Source organism: Rhinatrema bivittatum, chromosome 3 (assembly GCF_901001135.1).
Source record: "Rhinatrema bivittatum chromosome 3, aRhiBiv1.1, whole genome shotgun sequence".
Lineage (NCBI taxonomy): Eukaryota > Metazoa > Chordata > Amphibia > Gymnophiona > Rhinatrematidae > Rhinatrema > Rhinatrema bivittatum.
In genome coordinates, this window is record NC_042617.1 from 77944018 (window position 1) to 77971075 (window position 27058).

A 27058-nucleotide genomic window follows, 5' to 3' on the forward strand; every position below is an offset into this window, starting at 1 on the left:
ATTTTGTGGTTTCTGGCTCCTTCCAAACAACAGTCAGGGTCATTGGGGGAATGTCCCAAACCTCTTTTTCTCACTTTCTGGGCAGGTCATAACAGCTGTACATAACTACATTAATTGTTATATAAGATTCCCTCATGAAAGGCAGGAATTGCTGGACTTGATGCAAAGGGTTTTATACCATTGCCAACTTTTCACAATGTTCTGGGAGCTATTGACTGAAGTCACATAGCCATCATCCCACCTCGTCACAGGGAGGAGATCTACCGCAACAGAAAGCACTTCCACTCCATCAATGTGCAAGTGATCTGTGATGTTCAACTGTGCATTCTCAACTAGGTCACTAGGTACTCAGGAGCTGTGCGTGATTCCTTTATTCTTAGGCAATCTGGCCAGGTTGAAGATTTTGTAGACAGTTTCTACGATGAAAGTTGGCTCGTAGGAAAGAGTACTGCTTCCTTCTATTTTCCCTCTCTGGCTATGACTTTAAGCAAATGTCACTGACACAGGGGACTGTCAGAGATGTGACTGAATTGGTTATGTGACAAGTGGCTTGTGCAGTTAGGTCTATAAGCCATAGTGCCAGGGTCCAGATTTCTCTCTCCATGCCGGAGAGGCATGCTAATGTTGGGAGCCTAAAAACAATACATCTGCTGCAAAGCTCTATCTATGACCAGTACTTTAGACTTTCAGCTTGTTAACTTTAAGCAAGTGGCTGTTCAATTCCTCTCTTTTAGAGCTTTTGAAATGACACTTGGCAATCAAAATCTTTGTGTGTCCACAGTGCAGGGACTCCCAGGTCAGGTGTGTCCTGTTAGTGCTCTGTCAGCCAGGATATCAGCCGCAGTTTGTCTTGTCTATCATAGAAGTCCACGAATCCTATTGAAGCTGGGGGCTCTGCGTTTTGGCCCTATCATAGTCACTGTGTCCTGTCAGACAAATGTGTATCTCTGGAGGACATCCTGCAGAACAGCCGGGACATGCAAAATCAAACCACAAGGTTGATGTCTTTCTGCTATGACATGTATGCAGATGTGATATACAGTTTCAGTGTTACAGAAATGCTAGAAATGGGTAGTGAGAGCTTGGTTGTAAGTAACATGGACACATTTTGTAGGAACCCTGCATGCAGTTTTTCATTCAGGATGATGTAACACAGAATAAGTAAGTGCTATATAGCATTCATACAGTGTCACAGTAAAAGGTGGCATGGACTTTGGGTTTGGAAAGAGCCTTTTAAGGCTCATGGAAAGCTAGAGCTTAGCTTCTAGTATGTAATAGCATACTGTGGGGTGGGAGCGATAGCCCAAAGATGTGGTGATATGAGTGATGCAGCTTTTCTCTCTTTGCTGCAGGAGATTTGGGATACAGTTGCAGGATCTGGCTTCTCACCCCACCACTGTTCCCAACACGCCGGCAGAGACAAGGTACAACAAGGCCTTATGTTCTATCCGCTGTGTCATAGAGTGCACCTTCAGAGTTTTCAAAAGTAGATTTCACTATTTAGATAAAACCGGGGAAACTTTAATGTACGCCCCACCCACAGGTGCTGAGATAGTGTTGCTTTGCTATGTATCCATAATCTGGATCTACAGTATGGTATCCCAGTAGATGTCATTCCAGATCTACCCGAGGATCCCCTCTGACCCCCACAGCAAGGGAGACCACACAGATTGGCATCCAGCTTCAGCAAAGTGTCATACAATGCTACTTTGCCTGTTAGTCCTCATCTTCTCCTTCCCCTTTCATGGATGAGAGCCCAGCAGAGTGTTTTGATCTGGTCTCCTCTCTATCTTTTACTCACAGGTCCTCTGTCTAAGTCAGTGTGTAACAGAAACCACTTAGGCCTAGTTAGGCAATCTCATGATAATGGAGCAATAGGTGCAATAGATAGTGTTGACAAGGTAGACACTAAATAAACATAACACCAAAGAGATGTGGCTGGCCTAATGTATTCATAGTGATTTTCAATCCAAAAGAGTCACATCTCACAACAGCCTTCATATAGGACTGCCACACAGTGTACATAGCTGGGAATAGCTTGTGCCTTCTTGTTTGTCTCAGCTATGCCTTGGACCCTGTCCTATCCCTCACATATGGGGGAGATAGTAGCATAGGTATGATGGACCTCCAACAGGGCTTAGGACATGGATCAGGTTATGGGATTGTAAGCTTAGCCCCTGAAGGAGTATGTCAGGGGTTAACTCTAACTTCCCTTTTCCCGGGCCTGCACTGAGACAGAAAGTCTGAAAAAAACACTTGCACTAGACATGCCCGCCCCAGGAATATATCTCAAACTGTAGCAACCCGAAACTGCTCATTGCTTACTTCCTCTTGCACTTAGTCAGCTAGTTCAACACATCTTAAACTGCTTCAATGTCCAGTCTTATAACTTTTCCCCTCCCGGCCTGCCAGCTTACGCGTAGTCAGCATAAAGGCCAGGAAGGACATTTATGGTATGACACTGTAACATCCAATGAATGATGTATGTATTTGCAAGGACCCAATGATGTTATGACAAATCTGCATTCATGCTATGCTATGGAATGATGGACAATAAAAGGGGCCCCGGGGAAGGAGGAGGAGAGGTGACCTTCCCGGGGACACGCTTCACCACGAATCCTGCCTGATGTGTCTTCATTACAACATCAGGTGCTTAAAGGCACATCCTTAAGCTGCAGTCATGAGTCACAGACTTGACATATTACAGCCAGATTCCCTAACTTACATTCATGTGCATCTGAAGATATCCACATGTACATTGAATGTATAGTGTCACCTTGACCTGCAAGACACAGGTTTCAGCATTGCCTCAATTGGTTTTGAGGCAGTACTAACATCAGAGTGCTCACCTTGCAGGCCTTCACTTACAGCCTTTTGGGAAGCACATGTCAAATTTCGTGGCAGTCCTAAAGTTCTCACAGGTTATTGCAAGCTAGCCTATCTCATAGGGGATGCACATGACCATGTACAGCTGGGCCCTGCTACACCTAGATAAGCAAACTGTCAACTCTCATGTATAGATGGTGAGGGCCTTGGCCCTTGGGCTGTCATGTTGGTTATATTAGCTGCTCTTGGAGGCTATACAGGGATGTTAGTCTGACTATCTGAAGGCTGGATTGGGAATATTTATTTATTTATTTATTTGGCACTTTTATATACCGATATTCTTGTAAACAAGTTACAAATCACCTCGGTTTACATTCTAACAATAACTATTTACACAAGGATGCATTACATTGAACAGGGATATCAAAAAACTTGGAACCAACAAATGGGGATAACAGGTAGATAATTAGGTTAGAGTCTTAAAGCTGAAAGACATATGATGGCATGTCTGTCCTTAGCAGCGACTTGTTAGTGATGTGGATCAGCTAACTACGCTGCCTGACATGAGCCCGAAAGGTCATCCGGGTTGGGCAAAGGCTTCGCTAAACAACCAAGTCTTTAATTTTTTCTTGAAGGTGTTTGGGCATTGTTCTAGTCTGAGCTCTGGAGGGAGGGAATTCCATTGCAACAGTCCCAACGTGGAGAGGGCTCTCTTCCTTAAAGTGGATTTAATGGGGTGAGCCAGCAGGGTGTCTCTGTAAGCTGATCTCACTGGTCTGGGTGGCATGTGAGGTCGAAATGGGAACTTAAGATCCAGGGGGGAGATATTGTGGATGGCTTTGTGGATGATTGATAGAACTTTGTAGGAGATTCTGAATTTGATTGGGAGCCAGTGCAGGTTCCGTAAGATGGGTGTTATGTGGTCTCTTTTGTTGGACTTTGTCAGAATCCTTGCTGAACGTTTTGGAGCATCTGTAATGGTTTGATGGTATTGGCTGAGAGGCCGGCGAGGAGAGAATTGCAATTGAATATGATGAGGATGGTGTCATGCCTTCACATGCTGTTGAAAGACAACATGTGAAGGCATGTTGTCTTTCAACAACATGCCTTCACATGTTGTTGAACATGTGAAGGCATGTTCAACAACATGTGCGTTTATTTTAGTGATGACTATAACAGCACCGCCATGTCACAGAATAAAAGATTCACCTCATTGTTCCCAAAGCAATGCTGTGTTAGACGCTAATAATCTAGCCTGGCATGTCACAGATAGCCACTGGGAAACATTGAGATGTCAGGGCGCAGTAAGGGCCTTTACCTATCAAGCTCAGGGCTAGCCATGTTGTCAGGCTTTATGTAGGCACATAGAAAATCTGCAGAGTAGTATGTTTGTTCTGATTGCTAGTTGCAGTTACAGTCCTTATCCTATCTGTGGCCACTTATAAAGCACCTAGAATGAGGACTCCAGGAGAGACAAGCTTGCAGAATGGTCATTTTCCAAGCAGCAGACTTGCAGTCTTTCAGGTCTTATCAGGTTTGAGGCTCTTACCTTTCCATATGGCTGCCATTACTTGTGGCCAGCATAGCATAGTAGCTGTCCTATAGGATGAGTGTCCTGTGGTCTTTGATCTTTTAGAACTTTGTAGATACCGAGCCCAAAGCAGGTGTGCTGCTAGACTCTCATTCATCAGCTCTGTGGATAGCATTATGGCTAGAGAAGAAGATGTTGTCAGCTGATGATGTCATGAGCCAACCCCATGCCTCTTTCTTTAGCCTGGCACTTTGCTAAATGCATAGGCCAACTGTTCCCAGAGGAATCATGTGGTAGGCATGATGTCTTTCAGCAGTTTCAGTGTTGTAATGTAGAAAGGCAAGCTAATTACTGCCATTATAATTCTATTTATGCTATTTACTTATGCTATTTATTCCTATTACTATCTTTGATACAAAATATACCTAATGATAATTATTGTTACCCTGTCACTCCAATGCTAATTACTGCCATTATACCACTATTTATGCTATCTATTACTTTTTGTTACACTATTATCATTTATGCTATCTATCTCGGCACGGTTTACCCATATTGCTGCTATAACATCTTATGACATTTCTCTAATCATTTACTGTACCTGTCAAAAGGAAAGGACTTCCTTCCCGCACCTTTCAATTTATTTGTAAACCGATGTGTTATGTAAATTGAACATCGGTATATAAAAACAAATAAATAAAAATAAATAAATAAATACATAAATGTTGGGGCACCTGAGACCTGGAGGGGCCCATGTCTGTAATAAGGACAAATCAGTGAGCATATATGCTTCTGACAGATGACTGTCAGTCTGCCAGATGTACATAATCTTCTATGAGGAGTTATGACTTTGACTTCCTTATTAGCAGGTAGGGAGAAGCTTGGCACAGATATCTCTGAGGTTGATGATGAACAGGCCAGGAAGAGCAAAATAGGTCCTCGATAGGTTACCAAAGTGCTGGAGGTATTCTGTAAGCCATATTGTCCTAACAGATATGTGTGTCTGTGTGTGTCTGGGTGAATGATGTGCTCTGTTAGCCTCTGTCTATATCTTTGTCTGGGGGTGATGAAGGGCTTCCTTACCACATCAATGAATACACCAAAGCATGCACTGTAAGTGCACCCAATTAACCACACTGGCTTTTGACACTAACAATCTTGTGCTTCTACTGTTTACAATGAATGCTACAGATATGCTAATGTGTAGGCGGGGAGAAAATGGACTTATGTGTTGTAATTTATTTATTTATTTATTTTTTATTTTTATATACCGATGATCCTGTATACAATACATATCGCACCGGTTTACATGGAACTGAACATTCGCCTCTGGGGCAGAAATACATTAAAACAGGTGTACAGGAGCACTTTTAGGGAGACATTCAAAAACTCAGTTAACTGAAACTAGGTTCCAAACTCAGAAAACATATGTACACAGGTATATATAACGACTATTGCTTTATCAGGTTTTAGCTCTCAGGGAAAGCTTGGGTGAATAGCCAAGTCTTAAGCTTCTTTTTGAATGTCAAGAGGCATGGTTCTTGGCGGAGGTCCGGTGGGAGCAGATTCCGAAGGGGGGGACCTGCTGTGGACAAAGCTCGTTTCCTCAGTAAGGTTTTAGCCGGCTGGGTGTGAAGCATGTTCTGGTATGCACTTCTGATCGGTCTCTTGGAAATGTGCTGCTGCAGTTGGAAAGATAGGTTGAGGGGGGAGATGTTGTGAAGAGCCTTATGAATCATCGTAAGGGATTTGAAGTGTATCCTAAATTTTACCGGCAGCCAATGAAGATTCTGGAGGATAGGGGTGAGGTGTTCCCTTTTTTTGGTGTTAGTGAGGATTCTAGCCGTCGCATTCTGAACCATCTGAAGTAATCAATCATTCCACCCTGGCCTGATACTGTTTATTCATTCAGTGGAGGGGTGGGTGTGACAATCGGCAGTGTTACAGCTCAGATATGCATTGCCACTTTCCCAGATGATTAGATTTCTGCCTGTAGTGTACCCCCCCCCCCCCCCCGCCACCTGAGGCTCTCCCACGCAGTACCTAAAGTGGCCCTATTTGCATTAGTATTGGGGATGTGTGCCTTATTGGAAGAGCTTCAGCTGCTGGGGAGGCTGTGTTTTGGGGGGGGGGGGTGGATTATCATGATGTCAACTTATTTTGGGGATGCAGGGATGGAAGCAGGAGGGCAAATAGCACCAGGTACTTTCATGTTCTACAGATAAATGGGTTGGAGGAGGGGTCAGAGTCAGTGTGTTGATGATACCTGGGGGCAAGGGGGTTAGCAGGAGGCCTGGCAGGACCCCTATTTGATGTTCACATTTTTAGAGACAAAGGCCTGCTTACCCACATATCTGTGGAAGATATCACGGTAACTAGACAGTGAGCCTGCTACACAAGGCCGCATTACTTGAGGCTTACTCTGCCATATGTACACACTGGCAGGTTAGGCATACAAATGATCTGCCTTATATAGCTGCATATATTTTGGATGCATAGTTTAGGTGGCACTTTTCTCCTGCTGCTTATAGGAGACAGGTTTTGCTGCTAACTGGAGCCGCATCACTTGTCCACTACCCAGTCTAATGATTCTTCACTCTTGCATCCTGTTAGAAGTCCATGTCAGCTGCTGTGTGACAACTAAGGAGGAATCAGGGAGGTGTAGAGGATAGAGATTCCCCACTGGGCAAGAACAGAAGGTGATGATGCCTGCTCACTCCTGCATTGCCCTGGGTGGTTGATCTGTACATACCTCTTAGCTAAGAAGCCAGTCTGTTGAAGTCTGCCTGATTCCATGTTACGATCCCGGTCACTAGACTAGTGACCGGGAGCTTACCTCTCTCACCCGCGCTGCGAACCGCCGGGTTCGGGGCCCTCCACGCGGCTTGGTTGCGGCGTCTCCACGAGGGAGACGTCGCCGGAGACTCCTCCCCTCGGCGAGGGAATGCGCGCGCGCGAAGGGCAGCGTTTTGTGCTGTCAGCACCCGGATGTGCTGACACGCCCCCCGTGACGTCAGACGCCGACCGGGGGATTTAAACTGGGCTCTTTCCTTACCCAAGTGCCTTGCAACGAGGTTCCTTCTTTGAAGAGCTAGTTGCCGTCGTTCCTGTTCCCCGCTGATTGCCTGCCTGCCTGCTTGATTCCTGCCTGGTTCCTGGATTCCTGCTTGTCTTCAGCCTGCCTTGATTCCGGTTTGTGACTCCGATTCCTGCTTGTCTTCAGCCTGCCTTGACTCCGGTCCGTGACTTCGATTCCTGCTTGTCTTCAGCCTGCCTTGACTCCGGTCCGTGACTCCGATTCCTGCTTGTCTTCAGCCTGCCTTGACTCCGGTCCGTGACTCCGATTCCTGCTTGTCTTCAGCCTGCCTTGACCCCGGTCCGTGACTCCGATTCCTGCTTGTCCGCAGCCTGCCTAGACTCCGGTTCGTATTCCACTCCTGGGCTTCTCCGTCCTCGCCTAAGTCCCAGCGGTCCGGGTCCCTACGGGCTCCTCCCGGGGGGACCTCGGGCTTCCAGGGCGAAGACTCCTAAGTCCTAGCGACCTGGGCTCCCACAGCTCCTCTGGAGGAGTCACGGGTTTCCGGGTGAAGCTCCATCTGCCCAGTGGGAGTTCTGCCTCCCGACTGCCCCCTCGGGTCAGTCGGCCTAAGGATCCACTTCCGGATTTCGTCCTTCGTAACAGTTTGCAAGGCCATGGATCCGGCGGATCTCGCTGGTCTCCAGGCCATTCCGGGCCTGGCTCAGCGCCTGGTACAACAACAACAGGTTCTGGATTCCCTGGTAGCCACGGTGGAGCGAATGGCTACTCGTATGGACGCAGAACCTCCGGCACCAGTTCCTGTGGTCGCACCTACGCCGGTAGTTACGCTCCAGACGCCTACACAGCTGCCTGCTCCTTCACGCTACGCTGGAGACGCCAAGGGGTGTCGCGGGTTTTTGAATCAGTGTTTCGTGCGATTTGCCTTGCTTCCGAATCAGTTCCCTACGGATTCTGTCAAGGTCGCTTATATTTTTTCCCTACTGGATGGGAAGGCTCTGCACTGGGCTTCACCGATGTGGGAGAAAAGTGATCCTACTCTCACCAATTTGGATCTCTTTGTGGCTGGGTTTCGTGCAGCCTTCGACGAGCCAGCCCGTCAGACCTCTGCCACATCGGAATTATTGCAACTCCGGCAAGGGGGCCGTACTCTGGCCGAGTATGCCTTGGAGTTCCGCACCCTCGCTCTTGAGGTGGGTTGGCGTGACGATGCTCTTCGGGGAATTTTCCTTGAAAGATTGGCTGTTCGGATCAAGGACGTACTAGCCGCCCGGGACCTTCCCGAAGGATTAGACTCACTCATAGAGCTAGCTGGACGTATCGACCTACGTTTGCAACAGAGAGCTCGGGAAGTATGCCCTCCGAGACGCCTGTCCCCGCTAGCTCCGGCATTCTCGAGACCGCTCACTCCGATGCCCAGGTTGACGGTCGCCTCGGCCGAGGCTTCTGCTGAAGAACCTATGCAGTTAGGGCGCACTTCCCTAACTGAAGAAGAGAAACGCCGCCGGCGGACACTGGGGTTGTGTCTTTACTGCGGTGGTAAGGGGCATTTCCTTTCCCAGTGTAAGGAACGGCCGGGAAACGCCCACGCCTAGGAAGGAAGGAGGAGTACCTCCTGGGCTGTTTCAACGCTGCTCCTCAATGTACAGTGCCTGTAACTCTGAGGTTCTCAGAGGACACTTTTTCTACTCAGGCCTTGATTGACTCCGGGGCTGGGGGTAACTTTATCACTCGAGAGCTGGTACAAAAGCTTCACTTGGACACAGTTCCCCGTGACCCACCTCTCTGCATTACCTCTATTCAAGGAACACCTTTACCGGGCAGTATCTCTCTTGTCACCACTCCGATCTTCCTTCGCACTGGTCTGTTACATGAAGAAAAGATCTCTTTCCTGGTATTGGAGAAGTCTGTATATCCCATAGTTTTGGGTCTGCCCTGGTTACAACTTCACTCACCCGTGATTCGCTGGGACGACCTGCAGATCGCACAGTGGAGTTCTCATTGCCTACAGCATTGCATCAAGGCCACGGTGGTTCCGCCTATCCCCTTGGCTCATGCTGGGTTGAAACTTCCTGACCAGTACAACGACTTCTCTGACGTGTTTTCCAAGGACAAGGCGGAATTATTACCTCACCATCGTCCTTTCGATTGCTCTATTGAGCTGCTCCCTGATACGACTCCGCCACGAGGTAGGGTGTACCCCCTCTCTCTGCCCGAAACAAGAGCTATGTCCGATTATATTAAGGAGAATCTCGCCAAAGGATTCATCCGTCCATCCAAATCACCTGCCGGGGCCGGATTCTTCTTTGTCGCTAAAAAGGACGGTTCCTTACGCCCTTGCATTGATTACCGGGGCTTAAATGCTATCACCAAGAAGGACCGGTATCCGTTGCCACTGATTCCCGAGCTACTGGACAAGCTTCAGGGGGCTCGGGTGTTTACTAAGCTGGACTTAAGGGGGGCCTATAACCTGGTGCGCATCCGTCCCGGCGACGAGTGGAAAACCGCTTTCAATACCCGGGACGGACACTACGAGTATCTGGTTATGCCCTTTGGTCTATGCAATGCACCAGCAGTATTCCAGCACCTCATGAATGAGGTACTCAGGGAGTTGCTCAACTCCTGCGTTATTGTATACTTGGATGACGTTCTTATCTTTTCACGAGATTTGGATTCGCATCGTAGTCAAGTCCGACAAGTACTCCAAATCCTCCGAGAGCATCAGCTCTACGCCAAATTGGAGAAATGTATCTTTGAGCGGGACTCGTTGCCCTTCCTTGGGTATACTGTATCCGCCACCGGATTCAGCATGGACCCCGAAAAAGTCTCCGCCATCAAGAAGTGGCCTCAACCTGTGGGCCTAAAGGCATTACAACGTTTTTTAGGTTTTGCAAACTTTTACAGGCACTTCATACCCGGATATTCACGATTAGTGGCACCTCTGACCGCTCTGACTAAAAAAGGAGCAGACACACAACACTGGACTCCGGGGGCTTGCAAAGCTTTCCAAGATTTGAAAGATGCGTTTCTGCAAGAGACTTGCCTCCGTCATCCGGACCCGTTACGCCCTTTCGTAGTGGAGGTAGATGCTTCCAGTGTGGCGGTAGGAGCAGTTTTGTCTCAGCATTCTGCATCTGGTCAATTGCTACCTTGCTCCTTTTTCTCTAAGAAGTTTACACCTGCCGAGAACAACTACGGGATCGGCGATAAGGAGCTCCTGGCCATTAAGCTGGCTTTCGAAGAATGGAGGCAATGGCTGGAGGGAGCCCAACATCAGGTCACGGTGTATACCGATCATAAGAATTTGGAATTCTTATCACAAGCCCAACGCCTTAACCCAAGGCAGGCTCGTTGGTCTCTATTTTTCAGCCGATTTAATTTCATCCTTAAGTACCGTCCGGCTACTAAGAATGTTTGTGCTGATGCATTGTCTCGGAACTCCATCCTTGAGGAGGAAGATGATCCTCCACAGTATATCATCGACCCAGCTAAAGTTTCCCTTGCAGGCACCGGTATTTCCTCAACCGACAAAGTAATTGTTCCTCGCCGAGATAGGAGGAGGGTGCTGGAATGGGCCCACGACTCCCTTTCGGGAGGTCATGCCGGTCAAGGGAGAACTTTGACACTTTTGAATCGGTACTACTGGTGGCCCCGAGTACGACAGGACGTACACGAATATGTGGCTTCGTGCCCCGTTTGTGCCAGACAAAAGCCGCTGGTTGGACGTCCTTGGGGTCTGCTGCAGCCTCTGCCTATTCCTGCCGAACCCTGGACCCACATCGCCACGGATTTCGTGGTGGATCTGCCTCCGTCGGAGGGACATATGGTGATCTGGGTCACGGTGGACCGGTTCTCCAAGATGGTCCATCTGGTACCGCTGCCCAAACTTCCATCGGCCCCGGAGTTGGCACGTCTCTTTATTCTGCACATCTTCCGAGCACATGGTCTTCCACAGAGTATCGTGTCGGATCGTGGTTCACAGTTCACGGCGCGCTATTGGCGTGCTATCTGCAAGAAGTTTGGAGTGCAGCTAAATCTATCTACCGCTTTCCACCCCCAAAGTAATGGGCAAACGGAGCGTATGAACCGGTCACTCAAATTGTTTCTTCGCAGCTTCATCACCGAAAAGAGGGATAATTGGGTCTCTCTATTGCCTTGGGCTGAATTTGCGTACAACAATCACCAACACTCCGTTACGGGTCATACTCCGTTCCAAGTCGTCTTTGGAAGACATCTTCAGCCTCCAATACCGCTTCCCTTGGAGGTTCCCTCACCAGCGGTTCAGTCTATAGCTTCCCAGCTCCATCGACTCTGGAAAGTCCTTCAGCAGCGACTATCGATGGCAGCTCAGAGAACTCGTACAGTGGCAGATCGTCATCGGCGATCTGCGCCAGAATTGGTCCCTGGTACTAAGGTTTGGCTGAGCACCAAGAACCTGCGCTTCCCAGGCCACAGTCACAAGTTAAAACCCAGGTTCTGTGGTCCTTTCTCCGTGGCAGAACGAATTGGCATGGTATCATACAGGTTACGCCTCCCGTCTCGTCTGAGAGTTCACAATGTGTTTCATGTCTCCCTCCTGAAACCAGTAGTATACTCACGTTTTCATCGGCCTACTCCAGATGATGTTTCTGCTTCCTCTCCTGGGGAACCTGTGTACCAAGTTCATGAAGTTCGGGATGTGCGCTTCGCTAACCATCGATGGGAGTATCTACTGTCCTGGGAGGGTTGCGGTCCAGAGGAGGACTCCTGGGAACCTGCCCGTAATATTTTGGATAAGTCATTGTTGACACAGTTTCATTTGGACAATCCCGGGAAGGCCGGTCCTCTTCGGAGGGGGCGTAAGAGGGGGGGTACTGTTACGATCCCGGTCACTAGACTAGTGACCGGGAGCTTACCTCTCTCACCCGCGCTGCGAACCGCCGGGTTCGGGGCCCTCCACGCGGCTTGGTTGCGGCGTCTCCACGAGGGAGACGTCGCCGGAGACTCCTCCCCTCGGCGAGGGAACGCGCGCGTGCGAAGGGCAGCGTTTTGTGCTGTCAGCACCCGGATGTGCTGACACGCCCCCCGTGACGTCAGACGCCGACCGGGGGATTTAAACTGGGCTCTTTCCTTACCCAATTGCCTTGCAACGAGGTTCCTTCTTTGAAGAGCTAGTTGCCGTCGTTCCTGTTCCCCGCTGATTGCCTGCCTGCCTGCTTGATTCCTGCCTGGTTCCTGGATTCCTGCTTGTCTTCAGCCTGCCTTGATTCCGGTTTGTGACTCCGATTCCTGCTTGTCTTCAGCCTGCCTTGACTCCGGTCCGTGACTTCGATTCCTGCTTGTCTTCAGCCTGCCTTGACTCCGGTCCATGACTCCGATTCCTGCTTGTCTTCAGCCTGCCTTGACCCCGGTCCGTGACTCCGATTCCTGCTTGTCCGCAGCCTGCCTAGACTCCGGTTCGTATTCCACTCCTGGGCTTCTCCGTCCTCGCCTAAGTCCCAGCAGTCCGGGTCCCTACGGGCTCCTCCCGGGGGGACCTCGGGCTTCCAGGGCGAAGACTCCTGTCCTAGCGACCCGGGCTCCCACAGCTCCTCTGGAGGAGTCACGGGTTTCCGGGTGAAGCTCCATCTGCCCAGTGGGAGTTCTGCCTCCCGACTGCCCCCTCGGGTCAGTCGGCCTAAGGATCCACTTCCGGATTTCGTCCTTCGTAACATTCCAAGCAACCTAACTAAATATAGATCCTCACCAAATGAGCATAATCAATACCATACACTAAAATTCACCCGGTGTATATTTTTTAAGTATTTTTTATACGGGTGACCCTCTATATACCAGCTCAGCAATGTTGATTTATTTTATTTATTTATTTAAGTTTTTTATATACCAACATTCAAGACAGTGGTCCCATCATGCTGGTTCACAAGAAACAGGGGTGAAACTTTACCATTTAACAAAAGTGCAAAAAAGCAGTTACATATAACAAGGACAACAATAACTTGGAATGAGAAGGGAAAAGAAGATTAGATATTGAAATATAAGTATAAATAACATTTTGAAAGGTGGCTATTAACGCTAATACTAGCGGAGCTTGTTGCGTGAAGGGAGATTAGATGGGGTTGGAGTTAGGAAAGGCCTGTGTGAACAGCCACGTTTTGAGTCTTATCTTGAATGTTGAGATGTTGGGTTCCATTCTAAGATCCGGGGGAATGGAGTTCCATAATGTTGGACCGGCTGTGGAGAATGCCCGATCTCTAAGCGTGATGTGTCTGGTAGTCTTGGCTGGAGGTACTTGGAGTGATCCTTTGTAAGCATCTCTTGTCGGTCTTATGGAATGGTGTAATCGGAGGGGAATATGGAGATCGATTGGGGCTAATTGATGGATATTTTTGAAAATGGTGAGAATGGCCTTTTAGATTATTCTGAAGTGGATGGGCAGCCAATGGAGGTCCATCAAGATCGGTGTTATGTGTTCTCTTCTCCTGGTGTTGGTGAGTATACGGGCGGAGGCATTTTGTACCATTTGTAATGGTTTGGTGTGTGATGAAGGGAGACCAAGCATGATGGTATTGCAATAGTCCAGCTTTGCGAAAATGATTGATTGTAGGATCGTTCTGAAGTCATGTGTGTGGAAGAGAGGTCGTATTCTTTTCAGCACTTGGAGCTTGTAAAAGCAGTCTCTGGTGGTTTTGTTGATGTTAGCTTTCATATTTAGGTGATTGTCAATTTGAACTCCTAGATCTCTCACTTGTGTAGTGCTTAGTACGGTAGGATGAGTGTATGTGATGGAGCTGTTTTCTGGAGTGATGAGTAGAAGTTCCGTTTTTGATGAGTTTAGTATCAGGTTGAGGCTTGTAAGAAGTTGTTTGATGTTTTGGAGGCAGGATTCCCAGTGCGACATTGTTTTTGCGAGCGATTCTTCGATGGGGATCAGGACCTGAATATCGTCAGCGTAGAGAAAATGTTTGAGATTGAGGTCAGTGAGAAGTTTACATAAGGGTAACAGATAAATGTTAAACAGGGTAGGAGACAGGGATGAGCCCTGAGGGACTCCTACGGCTGCGGGGTGTAGAGAGGATTCTTTATTATGAATCTTGACCTTATAACCTCTGTTGCTGAGGAAGGTTTTGAACCATGATAGGGCAGTGCCTGAAATACCTATGGCTGATAATTGGTTGATGAGAAGGGAGTGATTGACCGTATCAAATGCAGACGAGAGGTCGAGTAGTATCAGAAGGAAGGCTTGTCCTTTGTCTAATCCTAGGATGATGTGGTCAGTCATAGAGATGAGGAGGGCTTCCGTGCTTAAGGTTTTACGGAATCCGTATTGTGATGGAAATAGAAGGTTGTTGTCTTCAATGTGGTTTGAAAGTTGAGAGTTTACCAATTTTTCCATTATCTTGGCTATGAATGGGAGGTTGGCTATCGGTCTGAAATTGTTAGGATCGTTTGGGTCTAGATTTGGTTTTTTGAGAAGGGGTTTGAGTGAGGCAAGTTTGAGGTTGTCCGGGTAGAGTCCTTGTGTGAGGGAGCAATTTATGATGTCTGCCAGGGATTTGGAGATAGATTCTGGAATTGCTAGTAGTAGTTTGGTTGGGATGTGATCCGAGGGATGAGAGGATGGTTTCATTTTCCTAAGAATTCTTTGGATCTCAGCGGATGAAGTTGTGTCAAGTTCTTCTAACCGAGTGTAGTTGATTGAGGGTTGAGGAGTAGTTAATGGAACAGTGGGGTTCTTGGGGAGCTGCGATAGGAGAGTGTTGATTTTGTTGTTGAAGAAAAGAGCTAGTTCTTCTGCTTTTGATTGAGCTTGGTCATGTGTAATCTCAGGTTGGTTTACTTGTGTGAGGTTGGCTACATAGCTGAAGAGGGCTTTGGCATCGAAAATAAGGTCGTGTATCTTCGAGGCGTAGTAGTCCCTCTTGGATCTTAGGGTGCTTGATTTGTATTGATGCAGGGATGATTTGTAGATTGATGATAATAATTTGTAGATTGATGATAATAATTTCTCATTCTATATAAAAAAAATTTTATATGTATCTTAAAAAAATTTTAGGATGGCAGGAGATGGTTTCATATGTTATATAACACCATCCAGGTGTCAATGTTTTTTCTTTTAATCATTAACACACCTTCCGCCTCCAATTGTTTATTTTAATTTTTTATATTAAATGCTAAGCTGGGTTACAGAACGTGAACCCCATTTATTTTTTATCACTGTTTATTTTCCATTGTTAAAAAATTTTTTTCTGTGACTAGCACTTTTTTTTTACTTTTTATAAGCCGTCCCAGGACCAACCACAAATTACTTAGCTTTTAAACGAATGTCTTTTTTTACTCCCGACTTGCGCAAGTTTCGACATTTGCAAGTTGCTGTCTTCCTCAGGGTATCTTCATTCCTTAATAAGCAATTTTCTTTGTAGAACTGGTGTTCAAATTCTCCGGTGCTCAATCGAACCTCCGTTTCTCTCTACCATTCCCGGCGGCGTCTACTATGCCATTTTGCGCAAAATTGCGCCGGCCGTACGGCAACACGATTCGACTGCAGGAGGTCGTTCCGGACCCCCGCTGGACTTTTGACAAGTCTTGTGGGGGTCAGGAGGCCCCCCCAAGCTGGCCAAAAGTCCCTGGGGGTCCAGCGGGGGTCCGGGAGCAATCTCCTGCCGCGAATCGTTTTTCCATACGAAAAATGATTCACGTGCAGGAAGTCGTTCCCGGACCCCCGCTGGACTTTTGGCAAGTCTTGTGAGGGTCAGGAGGCCCCCCTAAGCTGGCCAAAAGTCCCTGGGGGTCCAGCGGGGGTCCGGGAGCGATCTCCTATGCTCCTGCCGTCGGGGGACAAAAAAACAAAATGGCACCGGCGCTACCTTTGCCCTGTCATATGACAGGTCAAACGTAGCGCCGGCGCCACCTTTGCCCTGTCATATGACAGGTCAAAGGTAGCGCCGGCGCCACCTTTGCCCTGTCATATGACAGGTCAAACGTAGCGCCGGCGCCATTTCTACAACGCACAGGAGGTCCGAGAGTAAAAGATCACACCGGGACCCTTCCTCTGGACCCCAGGTAATTTAAGGCATTTTGGGGGGGTTTGGGAGGGTGGGGGATTTATTTTAAAGGGTCGGGGTGGGTTTTAGGGTTGTTTTAGTGTGCCAGTTTTCCCGCCCTCCCCCTTCCCCTCCCCTTTCCCCCGATTTACGATTTTTTGACGATAAATCGGGGGAATTGTTATTGTATCGCGGCTCTAACGATTTTTGACGATTTAAAATATATCGGACGATATTTAAAATCGTCAAAAAATGATTCACATCCCTACTATTGAGTACACATTTGACTTCTTTAATAAAAAGCAAACTTTTGAGTTAGCCTGGTGGCTTAATGGCATGTGCTATGTGCTATTATGCAGATGACTGAGGTTTGACCCCCAGGCCAGACTTCTGCTTCCTTGACCAGTTGGGGATACTGTGGTGGGAGTATTCATAGCCCCCAATTGCAGGCATATCAACAATAATTCCTAGTGGTGAAATTAAGGGTCCATATCAGCTGGGTCACAGCTTGTGACTTTGGTCAAGTATTGTGTCTGGGTTGACTGGGCTGATTTGGGGTAAGGATATATAATTAAAAGGAAAAAAACTCAGGTAGTTTCAATTGAAAACAGTGCAGTGCAGTAAGATAGAGACCTGCTCTGATAGAAATGGATGTCTATACATGCAGGAAGAAATAAATAGGGATGTGAATCGTTTTTTGACGATTTAAAATATCGTCCGATATATTTTAAATCGTCAAAAAATCATTAGGGCCACGATACAATACCAATTCCCCCGATTTATCGTTAAACAATTGTAAATCGGGGGAAGGGGGAGGGCAGGAAAACCGGCACACTAAAACCCCCTAAAACCCACCCCCGACCCTTTAAATTAAATCCCCCACCCTCCCGAACCCCTCCCAATGCTTTAAATTACCTGGGGATCCGGCGGTGGTCCAGAACGGCGGCGGTCCGGAACGGCCCCCTCAATAGAATCGTGTTGTCTTCAGCCGGCGCCATTTTTCAAAATGGCCGCCGCAAAATGGCGGCGGCCATAGACAAAAACGATTCGACGCAGGAGGTCGTTCCGGACCCCCGCTGGACTTTTGGCAAGTCTTGTGGGGGTCAGGAGGCCCCCCCAAGCTGGCCAAAATTTTCCTGGGAGTCCAGCGGGGTTCCGGGAGCGATTTCTTGCCGCAAATCGTTTTCGTACGGAAAATGGCGCCGGCAGGAGATCGACTGCAGGAGGTCATTCAGCGGGGGTTCCGGACCGCCGCTGAACGACCTCCTGCAGTCGATCTCCTGCCGGCGCCATTTTCCGTACGAAAACGATTCGCGTTCCGGACACCCGTCCAGCGGGGGTCCGGAACGACCTCCTGCGTCGAATCGTTTTTGTCTATGGCTGCCGCCATTTTGCGGCGGCCATTTTGAAAAATGGCGCCGGCTGAAGACAACACGATTCTATTGAGGGGGCAGTTCCGGACCGTCGCCGTTCTAGACCACCGCCGGATCCCCAGGTAATTTAAAGCATTTGGGGGGGGGGGGGTTCGGGAGGGTGGGGGATTTAATTTAAAGGGTCGGGGTGGGTTTTAGGGGGGTTTAGTGTGCAGGCTCACGATTTTAACGATTTTTCACGATAGTTTACACACCCAAACGGCAACAATACGATTCCCTCCCCCTCCCAGCCGAAATCGATCGTTAAGACGATCGAGGACACGATTCACATCTCTAGAAATAAATATATTTTAAAAATTTGCTTTCAATGTATAGATCCCATTGGAGGCTTTCTGCATTTGCTAAAATAAAGAAGTGGAGATTGTGAGGAAAACTCATGTACCAATTATTATGCAGTGTCATGCCATTCCTTGTTATGGTTAAGATATATACTTTGTGGCAGTAGAGAACTCGTGATTCATTCTGATGTATGATTATTTTCAAGTGAGAGCTCTTGATATAATGTTGGCAGCATATCACTTCCCTAAATTAATATGCTTTCAATGGATGAAAAAGGCATCATTCAAAGATATTAACACCCATGTCATTCTGCAGTCACTTTTGTATTTAAATGATGACCTTGAATCTGCTACATTACACAAGCATGCTGTGTAAGAAAGTGCCAAATAACAGTGTGTTTTACATTTTATTTGTCTCTGATCTATGGAAGCAGTTGATGTTGGAGTATCCCATGTACTGTTTCAAGAGCACTACAATAAGTGTTGAGGCCTTTCTTGTTAGATTTCTAGAAACGCAGTTATCTATAAAGATGTTATCACCGCTTAGCGATGTACTTCATAACAGGCAGCTGAGAATATAAATAAATAAATAATTCTGTCGTACTACATTCATTAAGCTGCAGGTATTCCCATTGGGATAGATAGCTTAGATCGCACATGCTGCTTTTCATGCACCTGCAAACATTGAGCATCTACATAGGAAAAAGGAAGATTTTGTGATGCATGTAGGGCGTGGTTACGTGGAGCGAGGATGCGAGTGTGTTCTCTAGCTAATTTTTAAAAAGGGAGCTGCCAAGATACTGTAGTTTCTCCTAGAAAACTGACTAGTATAAAATATGTGTGCGCAAGAGGTACGTGGGCTTTGTTCCTGCTGTTGTGTGTAAGTGACTGTGCGGGAATAAAATACCATGTGTACATTTGAAAATCGAATGCACGCAAAAGGTTTTTCCTCCTCCAACCCGAAAGCCCTCCTGGAAGCGTCTCTTTATCACCCGGCTAAAGGTGTTTGCTCCATGGAAGCCTGCATGTACTTTGAGCCAGGCAGAGGATGGCAATTGTTAGACGTGACGATTTACGGTACCTGAAGAAATCACTATTTATCCGGGGAAAATGGCTTTAAAAATTGCCCTCCCTATGCAATAGAAAGTGTAGCCAGATTATCTAGCATTAGCACATTTTTAGGGATTCTGTCTTTAACAGCTTATAAGAGAGTGTGCATGGTGAAGGATGACTGCTCACAAGTACCATGTACAAATCAAAGCCAGTTGTCAAGTTGATACATGTTATGATGCTACTGAAATACCTTCAGAGGGGGTGTTCTTCTTGTCTGCTTGATTGCCTGCGTTCATTTGCATTTTTATTCAATTTTTTTTTTTATCTTTGTTGTTTCAGAAACATTTGTGTTAGTATTAGTTAATTATTATTGTATATCAACGGAATCAATTTTTTTCTAATGATTTTTGCAGGAAAACAAGGAAGTAAATAAACTAAACAAACTCTTGTTGCTTATTGTTCTTTAGTTCCTGCTTCTGAAATCATTTCAGTGCTCACAAATGCCTATTACAATTTTGGCCACAGCTCCTGACAATGCTTATTCAGGAAACTCAGCCCTTGCAGATTATTCCTTTTAATCTAGGACTGGTTTAATGTGAGCCAGGCTGATGCAGCTTTGCCTTGCCTGCCTTTACCCTTTCCATCAAGCTCTTTTTGGGAAAAAAAAACAAAAACATTCCTTCTTCCTCACGTGGCCATTTTTTCCCTCCCTACACCTGCTGTCACATATTTGTAACTGTAAGCATTTAAAAAAAGATGATTGAAGCATTGTTCAGCTTTATTCTTTCTTCTATGACAACTGCGCTCCTCTCCACAGAAAGCACGCTCCTTCCAACCTTTTACGGACGTGGCACACGGTGCAGTGCTCTTACCGAGCTCCTTCAACATTGTGCTGGAGAATGGCCCAGAGCCTGGTTGATTTTGTTCCCATTGAGATGTTTGAAATAGTGCTAGCTCTACAGAGTGACAGAAGTACAAAGTCGCTGCTGTGCTACCTTCACACATCAGGGAGCAACTTTCAAGTTGCCCATATTGCGGCATAGTCACCCGTTCTCTTTGTACCAGTTTTCAAAGTTAAGGTATGTGTGTTTTTTTGCACTGAAAACTGCCACGAGCGCAAAGTGCCCACAGACATTTGTACCAGTGTGTTTTTGGTTTTTTTTCTGCAGGAACTTTTTTTCCGTGGAAAATAAAACATGTAGATTTGAAAAACACAATCTATGGAGGTTACTTTGTTCCTCTCATTTAAACATGGCTTCGGGAATGTCTCCTCCTAATTCAGCTAAAAGTGTGTGTTTTGTTGAAACCTGTATATACTTTTAGCTGGGTTAAGGCTGAACAGTTCTCAGACAGAACTTTTACCTAAGGAAATTGGTTCTTAACGAAATAAATAGCTTTTGGAAATTACTCCTCCCTGGCCTATTGTTAAAAGTTACCAATGCAAGCAGATCTGTATAAGGAATTTCATCAGAAATCCAGTCCCAGATCTCCGCCTTCTGCTCTGACTTTTTTGCCTGGATGTCTCACCAACACCTTAAACTCAATGGGGTAGATATTCAATAGCCGTTTAGACAGATAACGGGAACATTATCCTTCTGAATGGCTTAGCCGCATATTTAAAAGGCTTATCTGGCTAAATTCTAGCCAGGTAAATTTTTGAATTTAGCCAGATAAGCCTTTTAAATATGCGGCTAAGCCATCCAGAACTTAGCCAGTAAGTTGGGGGTATTCCTGGGGCAGAAGATAGATGTTCTGGGGAGGAGCAGAGTAAGATAGTTAAGTTAACCAGCTAACTCTAGATGCACTATAGGGCAGGTCTAAAGTTTGCAGACACCACATATCCGGCTAACTGTAACTTATCGGGGCATATTCAGCGGCAGACGCGCTGCTGAATATCCCAGTTAAGTTAGCCAGATATGTGTATCTGGATAACTTAACTAGCTGTTCAGCAGCTGAATATTTACCCCAACATATCTAAGGCACAACTCCTTATCTTTTCCTCCTAAATCCAATTCCCCTCTTCTCCATTTTTCTATTTCTGCAGATAACACTGTGGTTCTTTCAGTTCCCTCAGCCCATAATCTTGGGGTCATCTTTGCTTCCTGTCTCTATAGATATCCAAAACACTGCTAAATGTTTCTTTTCTTTACCTATAACATCACCAACATCTCTCCCTTCCTTTTTGAACACACAACTTTATCCACTCTCTCATCTCCTCCCGCTTAGTCTAATGCAATCTGATCCTCACAGGTCTCCCAGTGAGCCAGCTTTCTCTATTATAATCTATCCTAAATTCAGTTGTCTGACTTATTTTTCACCAAAGATGTTACACTCATATAAACCCTCTTCTCAAGTCACTACGCTGACTTCCTTTTATCCACCTTCAGGAGCTTTCACATTGCAGCTCCTCACTACTTCTCCTCTCTATCTCTCTTGCATCTCTTCTCTTGAATTCTGATCATTAAACAGGTCATGCCTATCTATGCCCTTATCCTTTACTGCCAACTCCTGACTCCATGCTTTGTATGTTGCAGCACTGTATGCTTGATCTAGACTTCCTGAATTGGCACGTCATGCTGCCTCTGTGGCCTTATTCAAAATCAGTTTGAAATGGTGTATTCTCTTTTGTTTTAAACAGATATTACGGCTCCTATTACTTTGTTCTTTGTTCATTGTTTACTGTTTCTTTGTTCCAATAAAAAGATTTGAACTTAGAAAATCAGTCTGAAAACCCACCTTTTTGAATCTACTTTTAAATCTTAATCCATATGTATCCCACCCACAACCTTATTGATTTTAACCATTTTCTGAGTAAATGAAATGCCCCAAGTCTATTTTGCCCTATATGTTTGTCTTGATTAGACTGTAACCCTATGGAGATGGGACTGTCTCTTATGTGTTTTAGTACAGAGCTGCATATGTTGAGTAGTGCTAGAGAAGAGATAAGTAGAAGTAGTAGCAGATGATACAGCAAATATAACTATTTTCAGCTGCTGTTTTTTCTAAAGCAAACCTCATACAGTTTTGATTTGGCACATACAGTACCCTTATTAAGTAAACAAGTTGATAGAAACGCCAGAACTATGGAATGAACTTCCAGATGTGCTTAGAGAAGGGAGAGATATGTTAAAATTTCAGAAAGGATTGAAAACATGGATCTTGAGCATGGGGAGTTAAGGCAGGATTAGAGCAGGGCTGACGAGGAAAGTAGCAGCAGGTATATATGTCAATGTGTATATTATTAGTTTTTGTTATTTAATTTTAATTGATGTTATTGTTTTAAAATTGTTTGAATGTGATGTTTATTTTATGTATATTGTTTTGCATTTTTAATCTGGAAGAGAGATAAAGAAATGTTTCTAAAATAAATAAATACACGTTCTTTACATTTTTGGTTAAATTAATTTCTTTAATTTTTAATGAACAATGGTTTTATGACTGGTAATTTAACTGATATAATAAGTTTATAACATGGTCAAAAAAGGCAGTAAGCCATCTTTGCACTCTCAGAATGGTTTCTATGGTTGATTATAGAACATAAAACAACTGAATAGTTTTTCTAAATATTCCAGTACCTTCATTAGATCGTAGTCTAATGGCTTTGGAACAGATATGTCTTTATGGTGAGAAGTATAGACACATGACAGCTGAGCAGACGACCACCACCACTGCTACTGAATCTGGAAGCTATCTTCCAGACTCAAATGCGGCAGCAGGAGTTGTATTTAACCAAACTTCATCTCTTGCTGTTGTGGGGCCAGTCTCACACAGCAGGAGATGATGTTTTGTTAAACATGACTTCTCTGCCACATATGAGGCTTGGAGCTAGCTTAATTAATTATTTATTTATTTATTTATTTATTTATTTAATTCTTTTTTTATACCGACATTCATGACAAGTCATATCACATCAGTTTACATCAAACATTGGAGAAGTACATTGAACAGGGGGTAATAACTTGGCCGGTAACAAGGGTAAAGACCCTGGTGAGACAACCTTGAGCAGAACAACCTAGAATGGGAGATAACAAGTGAAACAACGAGGGTAAAATGAGAACGAATGCTTCCTGATTCAGTAGTGGCAGATGTCAGTCTAGTGCCATGGCACATGTACCATAGGTTGCTGACCTCTAGCCTAGAGCAAATGAAAATAATATGAATCCTAACCTCTGCCTCTGTCCCTGTTTACCTCCTCTTCCCTCTTCCCTCTTCCCTCCAACCCCTACCCCTGGCCTAGAAAAAATTGAAATATGAATCCTTTATTTGACCTCTGCTACTGTCCCTGTTTACCTCCTCTTTCCAACCACCATGTATTTCCCTTCTTTCTTTGAACATCATCATCTTAAACATTTACAGCCCATTACTCTCTTTCTTACAGACAAGGCAGTAATAATATGCTGCACTCTACTACTTCCCTCTTGAGTCTTCAAGCTGCCTGGTCCTTGGACTTGTGCCACAATGCCTTCCACGAGCCACTCTAATTTGTACTGCAATGGCTCCCACGAGCCACTCTGATTTGTGCCGTGCTGCCTCCTGCGAGCTTGATTTGGCCAGATATATGCCACACTGCTGTCCATGAGCATAATTTGGCCATATTTGTGCCTTGCTGCCTCTCTCAGTTTTTGCCACACTGTCTCCCCTGCAGGGCCAGTGCTAGATTCTTTGTCACCCTGTGTAGAGAGTCTCCACCGCAGCCCCCATGCCGCTGTGCCCCCTCCATGCTGCCTCCATGGTGCCACGCTGCCCCGCCCCATGGTGGCGTGGTGGCCCTCTGTTTCTTCCACCGCCGGAAGAGGATATGTGTTCTTATGTTCTTATATTCTCTCCAACACATGGGCCAAGTATTGGGACCCAGGTCTGAGCTTTGGGGGCACACAAGCACCATGCTTATACTCTCTTCTGGTGGTGGCATTCTCTCTGTCCTTTGCCACTGCCAACCCACCAGCTGGCTGGCCTGCCACCTCCCCAGGTGTGCCTCTCCGTGCAATTGGATGGTTTGCACACCCGGTCACGCCGGGCCTGCTTCCCTGATTTCTGTGCACTGACTCTCGCGAGCCTGCCAGAAGTCTTCCATGTGCTTCCAGGTAGCCCCTTCCCATTTTGGCAGGCTTGCAGAGTCATTATTTCCGTGAACCTGCCTGTGTAGCCTGGAAGTGCTGGATTCTGCAAAGTGAAGGGAGAAATTTGCAGGAGGGGGGCATTTTGCGGAAATTCTGAATTCCACAGCAGTGCAGAATTCCCCAGGATTAGGTTGTGTGTGGATGTCTGAGTGTGAGAGTGAGATAGAGAGTGAGAAATCAAGTAAATGTGTGTGTGTGTGGGGGGGGGGGGCACAGAGAGGAGAGATCAACAGATTGTGTATGTGTGTGTGTGTGTGTGAGAGAGAGAGAGAAGGAGATCATGAGTATGGGGCACAGAATAGAGAGATCAAGAGTTTTGTATGTTTGAGGGGATGATCAATATGTGGAAGGGATCTAGAATGTGTGCATGTGGAGTAATGGAGAGAGGAGAGAACAAGAACAAACAAGCAATTATGGGAGGAGACTGAGACAGAGCAAGAGAGTGAATGAGTGAAGGTGGGACACAGAGAGGAGAGATGAAAGGTTTCTGTATGTGTGAATGGGGGAATGGAACAAGAGTATGAATGTTCAGGGAGGCAGAGAGAGAAGAGAGCAAAATTGTGTCAGGGTGCAGTGACAGCAGAAAGAAAAAGTATGTGTAGGAGAGAGAAGGAGAGCAAGGATATTGGGGGGAGCAAAAAGGGAGAGTAAGAATGGGAAGAAAGTGGGGAAAGCAAAGGAATGGAGTAAGATTTGGAAGAGAGGAGAGTGAGAGGGTGAGGGTGAGTAATGGGGATGTCCAAGAGTGAGAGGAAAGAGCAAGAATATGGTGGGGAGAGGGGAGAGTAAGAATAGGAAGAAGATGGTGAGCATGGAGAAGAGGCAAAGGTGGGAAGAGATAGGGGAGATCAAGATGGGGAAAGAGAAAAGAATAACAAGGGGAAGAGACAAACAAAGGGACATGGACAGTAATGGCAGGGGATGGGGAGGGGATGTGAGTGGAAAGAGATGACCAGGGATGGAAGAAAATGGAGAAGGAATGGAGCTTTGATTGAAAGAAGGAAAGGAAGAAACCAGGATGGTAATGCAGGAAAAAATAAAGGAGGAATGGAAAGTGGAGAGCAGAGAGGAAGAATAGGAAGAGAAGACAAGAAAGAAGAGAAAAAAAGAAGGAAAATAGCAGAAAAACGGGGAAAGAAAAATAAGGAAAAGAATGCATTAAAGTATCCACTGCTTAGGGAAAGAGGTAAAGAAGTAAGAGTTTGAACTGAAATAGTAAAGGAAAAGGAGAGAGAGAAAATAAAAAGAGAAATAGCAACAAGATTGGAGAATGAGAAAAAATAGACCCGGAATCAGAAAAGGTTGAAAATTATTTTATTATATGACAAAGAATATGAATTAAGAAGATAACAATTCTCCTTGGGGGGGGGGGGGGGAGTAGAGAATTAGAGGAAGAGAGAAAGTCTGTGTTGCATCTGCATCGTACACTAAACCCACTCCCCAAGATCTCCTGCTTTAGCCTCCCCAAACAAGTGAAACACCAGCTGCCAATGCTGAGAACAAGTAACAGTTCTTTCCATCACAATCTCATCAGAATAAATTCAGTTGTTTCTTGCATTATTCAATATGACTAAATCTTGAGTAAATAGTAAGATACCATGTAAATTGCCTCAAATATATTTTGTTTGGCATGGGTAAGCTTCTAGAAGAATCTGTGAGTGAGGTGAAACAAAACCAATAGTGCAGAGGAGGAAAAATACTAGTTTTTAATTGTTTGTGGTACTAGAGAATTTAATAAGATATTGCTCTAACCCCCTCCCCCCCCCCATACAACCACCACCCTGATACCCCAGGTTTATTTGTTATCATCTGAAAGAAAAATGTCTTCTACTGGAACAACAATCATGGGGAAGGCAGCTAACTAAAGCATTTCCCCCCGTAAATGAGCATCTCTCTGGGTAAAACTGCCTGTCTCAAGACTATCTTCCCGAACCTCATCTAAATCTACAGGTCGATCTCACTGCTCACATAGCAGCAGGGGGAAAGAGGCATTCCTGTAGAAATGTTCAGATCATGAGGTGGGGAAAAGGAAAACAGTGCGCATACAGTGCAGCGGGAAAGCTAACAGCCCTTATTTATTGGAAGCCATGCATTTGCACTGCTTCGGAGGTCCCATTAAACAGAATTCCTCCTGTTGCCTGCAGGAGCTATAAGCACTTTCTGTGAATTCTTGCAAGAGATGAAACAGAAATGTCATACTTTCAGTAATAAAAAATATATCATCAACCATAGTTAGAGATTTTATATAAACCACCCTAGATTTTAATTAGTCATTTAGTTCCTTTTATTGTAATACTGGGGCAGGTGCACTACAGCAGAGCAACAACTTTGACTCATGGGATGAAACAAAGATAATTTTTAATTAAAATACAAATTACACACATCCATAATGCTATTTATGAGATTTTTATAGCAGTATAATGAAATTTCAGAAGACTTTGAACACTTGTTTAGTGAAATAAGCAAGCAAATGTTGGCTTTTAGGGGTATGCTTACTAAGCTGCCATGCTCTTGCTCCACTGTTGCTGCTTGACCTGCTCCTGTTGCCCTGCTTCTCTCTCCTGGGTCAGCACTTTGCTGTGTTGTTATACCACTACTGCTGCACTGCCCAGCCTATCTTGGAGTACTCTTCCTGCTGTTGCTGATGATGATGCCTGTGTGCTTGCAAGTATCATTAAATTTGGATAGAAAACCCCAGTGTGAGAGCCCAGAATAGCTGGCATTGCTTCCCCCACTGTCTTTAATTGAAAATGAAGAAAT

The 27058-nt window shown here is 45.7% G+C and overlaps 1 protein-coding gene across 2 annotated transcripts in view; it reads right to left on the minus strand.

Annotated features, from left to right (window-relative positions):
• The window catches only part of LOC115086926 (follicle-stimulating hormone receptor-like), a 458076-nt gene that overhangs the window by 122824 nt on the left and 308194 nt on the right, over positions 1 to 27058 (minus strand). The window lies entirely within an intron of this gene.